Below are 14,735 nucleotides of genomic sequence, written 5' to 3'. Positions count from 1 at the left end.
GGGAAATGGCCGCCAGCGTGACCCTGAGAGATTGTAATTTATTACGCGTGTTTCTGTTAGCGCGTCGCGGCTGTTAGCGACCGGGGGCTCGCCCCCCAGCTCTCGACCCTGAACTGTTTTAGCTCGTCTGCTTGGAGTGCAGGAGGGAAGGGGGTGGGGGGGTGGGGGGGTGGCTGGCATTGATACCTTTTCGGTACACCATCCTGTCCCTCCCCCCACCCCTCTTCCCTGGAGAAAAGGCCTGGTTTAAATTGTTTAATGATATTTTTCAAAAAAATAATAATTAAAATTAAGGAGGAGGCGGGATAAATAGGAGACAGAGCTCTCGTCCAATCAGAAGAACAGCGTCTGTGTTGTTCTCCTGCTCCGAGCCCCTTCGGATTGGCGACGTCCGACGTTTCGCGAAGGACAGAAAATAAAAGATGAGGGGAACAGGGGAATGGACAGGAAGAGGATGAGGAGAGAAAGAAATGGAACGAAAAAGAGGTGGGGGGGTGTGGGGGGGTGTGTGGGGGTGGTGAGCGGGGGTGAGGATACGTGCTCCGTAATGTGCAGCAGGCTGCAACGTTCTCCGCACGTTGTCATGTGACCAATTTACTCTGACAAAGGATGATGTAATCTATAATGAAGCAAATGCTGATGACAGGAGGACTATGCCCTTATTTGGACATCTTCCTGGCTGCCCAACAACACCCTGTCAACAGGCTGCTCTACACCCCCCCCCCCCTCTCTCTCTCTCTCTCACACTCTCTCACTCTTCTTCTCTCTTCCTTTTCCCCTTTCTCTGTCTGCTGCCGTTGTCTGCACGTGTTTGTTCCGGGGTGTACAGCCATTGTTTATCAGTGCACCGACCCGAGTCAGAGGTTCGGATGTAATTCACATATGGGTCAATTAAATTCACCAGCATCTGCTGTCCCCTAACCATTTGCATATAGCATTCAAATGTTAATGGAGGCCCCCTTTTTTTTCTCGTATCTGCTAATTTCCTGCCCACGTCCCCATGTCCTCCTTGTTAAAATAAGACCGCAAGTTTCAGATTTGTACCCTTTGACTTATGTGGAGCGGGAGCAGGGCCCGTCCTGTTTTTCGTTTCCTCTCCCTAATAGCTTCAAGGAGAGCCGCTGGACTGGAAAAGCTGTCGGCGGTTCTCCGTGTTTTGCCATGCCGATTTGAGCAGGAACACTCGCATGCCTCTCATACCAGAACAGCTTAAAGCCTTATGAATCAATAATGACACAGATGGACCAGTGATAATCTATTTAGAATGCCTGATGGCAAATATTGTTGTACAGGCGAGGCGGAATTAAGCTATTTTAGCTCTCTCAAGTTTCGCACTCTGTATGTGTGTGTGTGTGTGTGTGTGTATATTCATATATATATATATATATATATATATATATATATGTATTCAGTGATAATGTTTCATAATGTCATAATGTTTCGGACAAACAGATATTTATTCTTCATTTGGCCATGTACTCCACAGTTTTAGATTTATTATCACAGTTCCCATGCGGTACATGTTTAGTACTTTGTCACATGTCCTTTGCGTGCAATAACTGCTTGAAGTCTGTGACCCATTGACATCACCAGGTGCTGATTATCTTCTCTGGTGATGCTGTGCCAGGCCTGTACTGAAGCCAACCTCAACTCCTGCTTGTTTCGGGGTAGTTGCCTTAAATTTTCTCTACAGCATTTGAAACGCATGTTCAATTGGATTATGATCGGGTGAATGACTTGGCCAGTCAAGAATTTTCCAGTTTTGGGCTATGAAAACCCCCTTTGTTGCTTTAGCAGTATGTTTGGGATCTTGCTGTAGAATGAAGCATTGTCCAACGAGTTTGGAGGCATTTGCTTGAACTGGAGCAGATAAGACACTTCTGTACACTTCAGAATTAATTTTAGTGCTGATATCAGCAGTTGAATCAGCAGTGAATACTAGTGAGCCAGTACCTGTGGCCATCACTCTGATACAAGTGAATCTGATCTGTCCACCAAACCTTTTTCCAGAGCTCTGCAGGTTCTTTTAGGTACTTCTTAGCAAACTGTAACCTGTCCATCCTGTTCTTGTGCTTCACTATATGCTTGCACCTTGCAGTGTAGCCTCTGTAGGTCAGTTTGTGAAGTCATTTGCAGACATTGGTCTCTGACACATCCACAGCCTGCTTCCTGAAGAGTGTTTCTGATCTGTCGGACAGGTATTTGGGTTTTTTTTTTTTTGTCATTATGGTGAGAATTCTTCAGGCATCAACTGTTGAGGTATTCCTTGGCCTACCAGACCCTTTACGATTACTGAGCTCACCACTGCTCTCTTTTTCTTTTTGTGCCAAACAGTTAGGTTTGGCCTATGTCTCCGACTGTGTCTTTCTTATTTCTCAGCTTCATAATGGCTTTCTTGACTTTCATTGGCACAGCTTTAGTCCTCATATTGCCAAATGCAAATAACAGACTCCAACTGCCTAGAATCAAGACTAGATACTAGATACTATACTTATAACTGCACTAAGGAAGCAATTGAACACACCTGACTAATCAGAAACACCTGTGAAGCCATTTTCCCCAAACATTATGGTGCCCTGAAATAGGGGGACAACGCAGTAAAATTGCTGTAATTTCTACATGGTTGAAACAAAAATGTCTAAAAATACCCTTTAATTTAACCGCATGTGAACTGTTTGATTGCAAATCTAAAAATGTGGAGAACAAAGCCAAATAATAAAAATTAAAAAATGTCCCAAACATACATATACATATTTTTTCCCACTGCTAAAAGGCGACTATTTAAAATGACAGCTGTCCTTGTGCACCAGCTAGCTAAATGGATTGATGTTTTTTGCGTGTGTGTGTGTGTGTGTGTGTGTGTGGTGGCTGCAAACTCAGAGCGTGAGGGAATAGTCGTTTCTGCCAATATTGCAGTAACAGCCCATGTATCTTTAGCCAAAAAAAGCCGCTCTTAATGGGGTTTTGACTGGAGGTGTAAATAGCACTGAAGGTCTGTGTGTCTGTGTTAGCTGGAGAGTTAGATTTAGCACGGGGTTGTGTTGGGGGGTGGGGGGCGGTGGGAGGGCGGGGGGGGGGGGGGGGGGGGGTGAGAAGATGGAATGAGGGACTGTCAGATGTGGCAGATGACAAATATGAGCCCTTATTGATCTTATGAAAATGAACCGTCCCCACCGTGCCCAGCACAATATAGCTGTGTGCGGCACTTCACCGGTGGCCTTGCTTCAAGGAGGGTGTGTGTGTGTGTGTGTGTGTGGCGAGGCGGGGGGGGGGGGGGGGGGGGGGGACTATTGGGGCAGTTGATGGATTTTTATCTCACCGCCCCGCCGCAGGGTGTCGATTTCATCTCTGACCTTTCCTGCCGAGTTGCCCTGACCTCTGCGCATCACTGCGATACCTCTGCGCATCGATGCGATTGTTTGCGTTCGCTGCGTTGCTCCCTAACCCCCGGTCTCCTCTCTTCTTCCTCTCTCTGTTTCTCCTCTTCCTCGGGTGACAGGGGGACCCCCTCCAGCCCGTCGCTCGGTCTCAGAGCTGCTGGGTCACGCCCTCACCTGCCACACCGGCCTGAGCCAGGTATGCTGGTAGCTTCTTAAGGTAAGACCGCCCGTTTATATGCATAAATACAACCTGCGGTATCTAAAAGATACATGACATGACATAATGATGAGAACAGGCCAGTCAGCCCAGCAATGTTCGCTATTTTCATGCTGCTAAAGTGTACCTAGTGCTCAGTTTGCCTGCAAACTAAATAGTATCAGGCACCGTATCAAGCCTGGTCTTGAAATCCCCCAGAGTTTTTTACTAACTGACCCGCTCACAGCTTGTACTGACTGACCCGCTCACAGCCTGTACTAACTGACCCGCTCACAGCCTGTACTGACTGACCCACTCACAGACTGTACTGACTGACCCGCTCACAGACTGTACTGACTGACCCGCTCACAGCCTGTACTAACTGACCCACTCACAGTCTGTACTAACTGACCCGCTCACAGCCTGTACTGACTGACCCGCTCACAGCATGTACTGACTGACCCACTCACAGCCTGTACTGACTGACCTGCTCACAGCCTGTACTGACTGACCCGCTCACAGCTTGTACTAACTGACCCGCTCACAGACTGTACTGACTGACCCGCTCACAGCATGTACTGACTGACCCACTCACAGCATGTACTGACTGACTCGCTCACAGACTGTACTGACCGACCCGCTCACAGCCTGTACTAACTGACCCGCTCACAGACTGTACTAACTGACCTGCTCACAGCCTGTACTGACTGACCCGCTCACAGCCTGTACTGACTGACCCGCTCACAGCCTGTACTAACTGACCTGCTCACAGCCTGTACTGACTGACCCGCTCACAGTCTGTACTGACTGACCCACTCACAGCATGTACTGACTGACCCGCTCACGGCTTGTACTGACCGACCTGCTCACAGCCTGTACTGACTGACCTGCTCACAGCCTGTACTGACTGACCCGCTCACAGTGATTACTCCTTTTAGCAGCAGTGGTTCTGCTTCTCGCCGTATACACGCCGTCAATCATCCAGGAATAAATACCATTTTATGTTCCATCATAGTTCTCAAACCGCGGGTAAGTAAATTGTTTGGATCAACTGGCCTTGGTGTTGCGGTAATAACTTCATTTTCCATAGCGCTGAAAATCCGTCCTGATTGCGGGCTCTGCGAAGCCCTGTGTGGAATCTCTTGATGTGGCAGCCCTTGTAACAACACATTTACTACTAAACATGGCGTATTATAAAAGCTTGTGCCTTACAAATAGGTGCGGTCTGTTAAATCTCTGTGGTGGCCTTGCTCTCCTTCCCATGAGCTTCCCAGTCTTCATCTCTCACTCTGCGTGGGGTTTTTGTAACATTTTGTGTGTCAGTGTGTGTGTGTGTGCGCGTGTGTGTGAGTCTATTTGTGTATGTGTGTGCGTGTGCGGGGGCAGGGGGGGAGGGGGTGGCACCACATCAGACCAAACATGCCTTAAAGGCCGTGTCACTGTGGATTAGCATCTCCTCCTGTCAATCATATGAAGCCTGCTCTTTTTGGGAACATATTGTACATATCCCCCCTGGGTCAGTGGTGGCAACCACAGGCACGTCTGGAGGCCTCTGACAGCAGATCTGGATTCCGTCACAGCTCAAGATCAGTTCTGTTACAGCTCAAGATCGGTTCTGTTACAGCTCAAGATCGGTTCCCTTACAGCTTGAGATCAGTTCTGTTACAGCTCAAGATAAGTTCCCTTACAGCTTGAGATCAGTTCTGTTACAGCTCAAGATCAGTTCCCTTACAGCTTGAGATCCGTTCTGTTACAGCTCAAGATCAGTTCCCTTACAGCTTGAGATCAGTTCTGTTACAGCTCAAGATCAGTTCCCTTACAGCTTGAGATCAGTTCTGTTACAGCTCAAGATCAGTTCCCTTACAGCTTGAGATCAGTTCTGTTACAGCTCAAGATCAGTTTAGTTACAGCTCAAGATCAGTTCTGTTACAGCTCAAGATCAGTGCCGTTACAGCTCGAGATCAGTGTCGTTACAGCTCGAGATCAGTTCTGTTACAGCTCTAGATCAGTTCTGTTACAGTTCGAGATCAGTGCGTTTACAGCTCTAGATCAGTTCTGTTACAGCTCGAGATCAGTGCCATTACAGCTCACGATCAGTGCGGTTACAGATCGAGATCAGCTTAGTTACAGCTCTAGATCAGCTTAGTTACAGCTGTCAGTTCCAAGACAAATCACGACTCAGCTTGTTAATTGAAAAGTAGAAAGCTGATCTGACTGAATTGAAACGGTGGCGACGCCCGGGTTACAGAAAGCCGGTTTCTCATTGACCTCCCGCCTGTGTCTACATTCGGGACGGCCCCTGTCTGACTGGCGGGAGACAGGTAACATCCCCACGGCGATGGGAAAACGCAGACACAGGAAGCATCTCCCTCGATCGGGTGGGTCAGACTCGCACACGTAGCGCATTTCCCATCTCGCTTGTCTACGGTGCTGTAATTTGAAATAGATTTACATCACGCCCTCGGTTGCCTTAGGGGGAGCGAGCGCGGGGGGGGGGGGGGGGGGGGGGGGGGGGTGACAGGGGGGAGGGGGGGGGGGGGGGGAGTGGTTTACAAGGAATCAAATGCCAGCCTGAGAAAGTGCAAACTCCCGGGATGTTGACAGCTGAGGTTTTGGGCCGGGTAATCAGGCCCCTTGCTGGGGCTGACCCTTTGGCCTTTATCAAAGTGACTTCCAGTGCGTTAGCATCCGCCGGGCTCTTTATCCTTTTGTTAGCGCCCCGCCCGCCGCCGCTGCTTCCTGAATTAAACTGCCGCGCTCCCCCCCCCCCCCCCGTTTCTGTATGCGGCGCCACATCTGGGGATCGCGCTCGCCGCCACCGCCGCCGCCGCCGCCGCCGACGCTTAATAACAATCACCTTCCCGTCCGGCCTCCGCGGATTGCGTCTAATTCACAGTGACGGATAGCGCTTGACAGCCCGCCTCCTCCTCCCTCTCCCTCTCTTGCCCCCCCTCCCCTCCCCTCCCCTCCTCCCTTCTCACTCACCACACTTTTACAGGCTGTCATTTTTAATATCACATTCGCTATTTAAGTTGTGCGGTTTTTTTTTTTTTTTCACCCCGGCGATGAAGTCGGTTGTTGATCTGATCTGAATGTGGAGTGGATCTCGCCCGTCTTGGGCTGTGCGTGCCTGGCGGGACTAGGCGAGAGGAGAGGAGAGGATTGTGGGAGGGACTGCATGAGCGGAGAGCAGAGGATTGTGGGTGGGACTACATGAGCGGAGAGCAGAGGATTGTGGGTAGGATTACATGATTGGAGAGCAGAGGATTGTGGGTGGGACTACACAAGTGGAGAGTGAGTGTGTGTGCCCTGTGATAGATTGGCGGCAATGTCCAGGGTGTATTCCTGCCTCTTGCCCAATGCACGCTGGGATAGGCTCCAGCCACCCCCGTGACCCTGCCCAGGAATAAGTGGGTATAGATAAAGGATGGATGGATGGATACAAATGTCAGATAAAGGCCAAAATGAATAGGAGTTTCACGTAACATGTCAAAAAAGGAGAACGAAAAACATTGATAGCTGTGGCCTACTTCTGTTTTGCCTGTCCAAAGACTGATTTGTTGTTGGAGAAGTCTGTTCCTGGGTTTGATATGTGATTACAATCGAAGATATGAATTTTTTTTGAGCCTCGGACATCTTTTTTTGTTTTTATTGTTTGTTTTCTTTGGCGTGCGCTCATTTGATAGAAACATGATATTTATATCAGGAAAAATGACCGATTGTTGAGAGAAAAAGTAGATGTGGCACATCAACAGGTAGATGGATGACACTTTGCAGCAAATCTATTTCATTGCTCAAAAAGAGTGCAGTGTAGCCAAAACAAAAAAAAACAAAAAAAAAAATTTAAACCAAGCAATTCACTCTGTCGATAAAATCTTGTGCTGTTTGTGGCTGTTTGGGTCATTATTCAAAAGGAATCCATTATTCTGAAGCAGACGGGACAGAATTCATAGATGTGGGGTGTAAAAAGAGGAGAGAGGAGCTGATTGGCTCAGTCTGTGAAGAGGGTTTCTGTGATCGCTGCTTAGTTGGAGTTTGGGCCGTGTCATTAGGTGACCGTGGGCGGGGGTCCACAGGAGGGTGACACAATTGGGTTTGTCCCCCCGGGGGAGGGGTGAGGTGGGCCTATGACAGCCCGGGTTCTTTGGGTTTTGACTGTGTCCCTGTCCCCTGATGACTCGGTGCGCACCTGCAGGTGACCAGGTGACCTGGAGATGCACCTCGACAGAGCCCTGCCTTTAACGGAGAGCTCCTGGCTTGGCTCTGCCACTGTACAGATGCGCTCAATCCGCTAAATTCCACTTCCTGTTACACCCTCATATTTATTCAGTTAGCGAACATTTCATAAACACCCATACTACTTTTGAAAGGTCTTATTTCATATTCATGATGGTGAACAGCTCACACGATGATGAACAGGTAGCAGGCACTTAAAAATGAATTAATTCCATTTTAATTGACATTTAAAACCAACTTTCAGTTTAAAAAAAAAAAAGACATTGAACGTAAGTGCTAAATAAATTCCCTTAATTAATCTCGTAATTGGTGCGCAATATGATTTTTACTACCTGCGCTCACAATGTCTACGCTGACCAATCAAAAGGGTCGTAATTCTTAAGTATTTGTTTTACTTTTTTAACAGCACTCTGTAAAGGGTCTGTGTGACAGTTCTCTGTAAAAAAAAAAAAAAGCGCTATACAAATAAAATTAATTAGATTTGATTTGGGAATGTCGTCCGCCTGTCCCCTCCGATGTGTCCCTCCCAGGCCGTGTCCGGGGAGGTCATCCCGAAAACACGGGGTCGTTTTTTTAAGGACCGTCTCCTTTAAGGACGACGCCGCTGACTTCCTCTCCGTTTTCCCGCCGATAAAACCGCGGCTAATTGGAGTGCCGGCGCGCGTTTTCACCCAAGGCGCTATCTAATTGCGTTTTAGCCGGGGAAGAGGGGTATTTTGGGAAAATTGCGCGTTCGCTCAATAAGCAGAGCGAACAAAGAAGCAATATTTATTTTTTCGCTTTGATTAGCAAATCAGTGGAATAATTAGTTTTTATGAAAAGAAACGCTCTGCGCTTAACCACTGTACGCTCTCACCCCCCGATGCCCCCCCCATGCCCCCCCCCCCCCCTTGCCCTGATCTGCTCTGCTACCCCCAGCTCTTAAATAGTCTTTCCTTACTGCTCTCCTACACACACACGTAGCCCCATCAGAGAAGTTAATGAACTCATGCCCTGGGTGCTTTTACACCGGCCCACAGCCCCCGTCTGTGAGCCTGCCTGCCTGCCTGCTTGCTAAACATTTTATTCATAACTTTTTAATAACATAAAAAAGTATTGTTTTCTCCGAGGTTGTATTAATAAACATGAACAAATTTCATTTATCTTTAACAAAGCATGATTAATGCACATTAAGTTAGCGTATTGCTCATTCCCTAAAAAAGCCCATCAACATTAAATATTAATGTCACATTATTAATGGTTTTATAAAGGAAATAACAAGTTATTAATCCTCTGATTAAGGAACTGATTAATGTTTTATTGAACACCACGCATTGCTGATTCGGAATACCATGTCCGGATGTGCAGCAGAATAATTTATTGCTGTTTTTATTAAATATATTTTTAATTGCCAAAATGCCTTGCTGAAATAGACACACACAAACACACACACAGGCCTACACACACAAACACACATCCCGTATTGCTATCCTTGTGGGGACTTCCCATTGACTACATTCATTCCGTAACCTCTAACCCTAACCCTAACCCCAACCACTACATGCCTAACCTTAACCCTAACCTTAACCTAATTGTAACCCTAATCCTAAATCCTAACCCTAAAGCAGCCTCTTGACCTTGTGGGGACCAGCGCACAACGCATAATGTCCCTCATCTTTCTCTACGTTTGGGGACATTTGGTCCCCACAAAGGTAGTATTACAAGTTCACGTGTACGCACAAACGCACACACACACACACACACACACACACACACACGCACACACACACACAGAGCATGATTTTTGCAGTTTAGGTGAAGGAAGTCATAACATCAAACGCGAGTCACATGAAACAAACTAAACATAGAAGCAGATTTTAAACTCAAAGACGGAAAATAGACGCGTCCTTTTATCCCAAAGTGTTCCTGTCACAGTGTGGTACAGCAGAACAGCGGGACCCCTCGCTGTAGGACAAACGCTTTATAATTTACTCATTTAAGTGTCTGTGTGCGTGTTCAACACAGTCCGGCACAGAACTGCTAAAACACATAAACCAATGTACATCTTCAGAATGCTGTGACCTATTGAGGGAAAAAAACGTAGCTGTGTGTGTGTGTATGCATGTTTGTGTGTTTATGTGTGTATATGTGTATGTAAGCGTGTACGTGCGTTTATTTGTGTGTGTGTGTGTGTGTGAGTGCATTTCTGCTGTAAATTGCTGTAAGAAATCCCCCTCCTGGAGTGCCTGTTTAAGTACCTTATGAGTGGTCTGCATTGGGCAGCACTGTACAGGATGTTGAAGGCTGAGCTGGCCTGTAATGTACAGCGGTGTCAGAGCGCTGAAATGGCCCAGGCGAGAAACACCGTCCTCTGGGCCCTTTCTCTCGCCGGGAACTAGAGTCAGAAGTCTGAACCAGGCACTGCGTGACTTATACTCTTACTCACACTTTCTTTGTCTCTCTTTCAGTCTCTCTCTCTCTCTGTCAGACACACAGACACACACACAAATACACATACACACACACACACATACGCGAGCACTGGCGCACGCATGTCAGTCGCCACGGGATACTTCACAACCAATCACAGGTCTTTCCGAAAACAATTATCTTTGGACTTGAAGCAAGTCTTCGCCCTAATTACAGATGGGCGTCTCCATTCCACCCTGCGCTTCCTGAACCGCCGCTTCTGTCCTCAATGCCGATCCTACTGAGGTTCAGCCTTATTTCACTCACTGCTACACCCTCCAGCCCTGGATTCGGCAAATATCCCCCCAGAGCACGTTTCACTTTCAAATCTGGATTTTTAAAAATCTCTCTTCTTTCTCTCTCTCTCTTCTTTCTCTCTCTTTCTCTCTCTCCCTCTCTCCCTCCCCCTCTCTCTCTCTCTCTCTCGCCCTCTCTCTCTTTTTCCCTGGATATAATTTTGTAGTGTTATCATCCAGCTGAATTAATCTTCCCAAAAATACACCGAAAGACGCGCATAGCTTGTTCCAGTTACCGGGGCACTATTCGAGTTTCCGCAGTTTGTGAGACGAGCGTCCGTCGTTCGGCTACGCGAGTATCGGCAGGAAGTATCATTTTTACCTACTTGCGCAGATCAGTGGAGGAGTTGCAATTAAGGACTATCGCGAGAAGGGATGGACGCATCGCCTCACGTTTTTCTGATCGCATTGTTCGGTCCAGCTGCGGTCACGGGGAGGGGGGGGTTGTGGGGGTTTGCTGCGGTAATTCAGAGTTTTAATAAGGTGCGTCGGGGCACGCTGTAAACAAGCGCTCGCGCTGAAGTCGCTCCTCGGTTCAGGGCCACCGTGCTGGGAGGCGGGGGTGAGGCGTGGCGCAGGCCCGTAGTTATCATCAGAGTGAGCTCGGGGGACTCGATCGCGTACGCCTGGCCGGGTCGGCGGAAGGGGATTTGGAGCTGAGAGCGCAGGTATGGTGGATCCAGTCTGAACTCAGATCCACTGCAATGGCGTGTCTGTGGCTCCTTGCTCTGACATCCGTGGCTCCTAGTTCTGGTGTTTGTAACCCCCACCACCCCCCACCCCATCTCTAGCATCTGTGACTGCTAACACTAGAGTCTGTGATTCCTAGCTCTAGCTTCTGTGACTGCTAACACTAGAGTCTGTGATTCCTAGCTCTAGCTTCTGTGACTGCTAACACTAGAGTCTGTGACTCCTAGCTCTAGCTTCTGTGACTGCTAGTTCCAGCATCTGTGACTCCTTGGTGTACCATCTGTGACTGCTAGCTCTGTTGTCTGTGACTCCTAGCTCAGGAGTCTGAGTCTGTTTTGGCCTCTGATTCTACTGATTAGCAGCTGAATGAGATCTCTTGTGAGATCTCTTGAATGAGGTGTGCTTTATTCGGGTGGGAGTGAAGATCTCCAGGTACACGGTGGGGAACGATTGTCGTATCAGAAAAATGTTGAGGACCCCTGGCCTTACTGAATTTCACTGCTGTAAAGTTCCCAATTGGCATGGAAAAGTTTCTTGGTTAGAGAGTCTGAAAGTTGCCAGTTTTCGAGCAGTCTCTCAGTATCACCGGGAGCAGTGCGTTGTGGGGAAGCGCGCGCGCGTAAGTTTTTAAAGCTTTTTACTTCTCGTAAACAACCTGCTCCTCACGCTGTTCTGCTCAAACTGAAGTGACAGGTGGTACTTAGCGCGCCGTTGGGTCGGCCCCCTTACGCTATAATGACCTTTCTCCCGCTCGCTTGTTTACTCGCGCGCTCATTCCTGAGCTTTTCTGAGAGTTTTCCGTGTTACGGGTGTTACAGTGAAGTAGCTGTTTAAGTGCCGCTGTCGGACGGAGTGTAGCACAGTGGGTAAGGAACTGGGCTTGTAACCGAAAGGTCGCAGGTTCGATTCCCGGGTAAGGACACTGCCGTTGTACCCTTGAGCAAGGTACTTAACCAGAATTGCTTCAGTATATATCCAGCTGTATAAATGGATACAATGTAAAAATGCTATGTAAAAGTTGGGTAAGTCGCTCTGGATAAGAGCGTCTGCTAAATGCCTGTAATGTAATGTAATGTAATGGAATAGAGAGCCTCAGCCGCTGTCGGATAGGGACGCTCGCGGCCTTCGGCTGCGCTTAGCTACGGACGATCAAAGTCCCCGAGCCGAACGACGAACTCTGAACGCGGCCGCATCCCAGCCCCTCCAGGTTCTCCTAAATAATTGGTGATAAGCTTTTCTTTTCTTTTCTGTTTCACGTGAATTTTGGGGTTTGGGTCAGCGGGTTCTCCTAAATAATTGGTGATAAGCTTTTCTTTTCTTTTCTGTTTCATGTAAATTTCGGGGTGCCGCGCCGCGTGAGCGCGATGCTGCGTCGTCGCGGAGATCTGAGAGCTCGCGGTCACGCAGTAACGGGGGGAATGAAAGCTAATGCGCTTACCTGTGAGCAGAGACAGCGGTTACCTGGGCCAGTCTTCTGAATATAGGAGCAATGAGCTGATAACAGAACTTCCAGAGCATGTGTGCGTACAAGCACAGACACTTTCTCTCTCTCTCACTAACGCTCACATTCACACACATGCGCAGTTAAGAGAGCTTGCGTGTATTCGCTTTGGTCTACAGAGGTGTACACACACACACGCACACACACGGACCCCCCACAGACACACGCACACGCACAGACACAAACACACACACACATACACACACACACACACATGCACAAAGACGCACATCCAACCTCCCAAACACAGTGTTTTGAAATTCAGCTGCAAAACTGTGACCAGGTGACCAAGCACACATCAGTATCTGTCTTTGTCTGAATCAGCCATTTGGTGGTTAACTGATAATGAACCACAGCCTGCTCATCTTCATAATGCAGTTAAGGCATCTTATGCTGAGGAATAATCCTCTTTAGATCTCTCTGTACACAACATAACATCCTGTAACATTTCACCGGCCTAGCGAAAGGCACATTTATTAAAGCATTACTCTTGACAGTGTGCGTGAGGATCACTTTATTTGCTGAAGAAAAGCAGGGTATTTCGGCATTGTGTCTGTGACTGTGTTTCTTCTACGGGAGACAGATTGAGGTGGAGGTGAGCGCAGGGGTGTAGTCTGGACACGGCAGGGGTGAAGTATTGGGGCTGCGACCTGGAAGACGTGCGTTTTGTCGTGTGAGATTTACGCTTGGGTAACCACGGCGATGCCGCGTGTTTTCAGTGCCGACGGCGATCCTAATGGGGACAGGCTGAGGCCTACAGCAGGGCTTTGGGTTACTGGTGGAAACATGAGGCTTCATACGAACCCCCGGAGCCAAAATGGCCCCATAACTGCCCATTGATTTAAAGCTGGCGTGTCAGACTCCAGTCCCGGGGGGGCCGCGGTGTCTGCAGGTATTTGCGGTTTCCTTTCAATCAGCGGTCAATTGAGGCCTTGAGAACAAGGAACGTGGACTGTTTAGCCAATCAGTGACTTAAATGAATCGCTCGTGCTGGGATGAACAGCGGACACTGCGGCCCTCTGGGGACTGGAGTTTAACACCGCTGATTTAGAGCGTCCATTATGTGTTCCTATTGAGCGCCTCATTTGAGGAGCTCGTGCGATTGACAGCACAGTGTATAGCGCCATGACGCGTCTCTGGTTGAGGTGCTAGAATCCAGACCACGGGGCGAGGCAGGAGTGCCCATTTCATAGCCCAGAGAGGGAGGGAGGGATTGGAGGACTGTGTTTCATTGCTCACCAGTGACCCCTGCTGGCCAGTCTACTCACTGAAGTGGAATGAGACGCATCTTCCTATGACTCCTGTCTGTGCGAGATCGGCCTAGTGGGCTGCGGTGTGAAAAGCAGCGATGACGTGGCATCATGCGGTTCAGAGGTCAGCATAGACCTGTCCATGCTCTCCCGAATGTATAACAGAGGAAGTAGGGCTAGTGGGCGGCTGTGTAGCATAATGGGTAAGGAACTGGTTCTGAAACCTAAAGGTCACGGGTTCAATTCCTGGGTAGGACACTGCCATTGTACCACTTGAGCAAGGTACTTAACCCACATTGCTTCAGTATATATCCAGTTGTATAAATGTAAATGCCATGAAAATGTTGTGTAAGTCGCTCTGGATAAAAGCGTCTGCTAAATGCCTGTAGTGTAATGTGCTACTGAATACGATTGGCCATTCCAAATTGCAAGAAGAAGGGGGAAAACATATAGAAGATTGAAGGTGTACTGTATGTCCGACAGCTTGGAGCATCAGGCTTGTTGTACGTGGGCCACTACTGTTGTGCCATCGAGCACCGCTCTTGACCCAGCTTAATTCCAAAAACATCCTGACGCTGTACAAAGAAACGTAGCGTTTTGAAATGCATTTTTATTAAATAAATGTCAACTTCAAATGGCACGAGGAAACTGGAGTTCTGCACACAAGATAGCGTGTGCAGCTCAAGTCTTGATTCACTGCGACATCCTGAAGGAAACAAAGCTAGTGATTAGAAGAAA

At 48.3% G+C, this 14,735-nt stretch overlaps 1 protein-coding gene across 1 annotated transcript in view; it reads left to right on the top strand.

The window, feature by feature from the left end:
* The window catches only part of LOC118228191 (zinc finger protein 536-like), a 182,826-nt gene that overhangs the window by 61,438 nt on the left and 106,653 nt on the right, over nt 1-14,735 (top strand). The window contains exon 2 of the mRNA XM_035419528.1: nt 3,500-3,597. The gene's annotated coding sequence lies outside the window, so the exon portion shown is untranslated. The remainder of the gene's footprint in view (nt 1-3,499; nt 3,598-14,735) is intronic.

Source organism: Anguilla anguilla, chromosome 5, assembly GCF_013347855.1.
Source record: "Anguilla anguilla isolate fAngAng1 chromosome 5, fAngAng1.pri, whole genome shotgun sequence".
Lineage (NCBI taxonomy): Eukaryota > Metazoa > Chordata > Actinopteri > Anguilliformes > Anguillidae > Anguilla > Anguilla anguilla.
The sequence above is the reverse complement of the archived record's forward strand: the minus strand, read 5'-3'. Positions and strand labels throughout refer to the sequence as shown.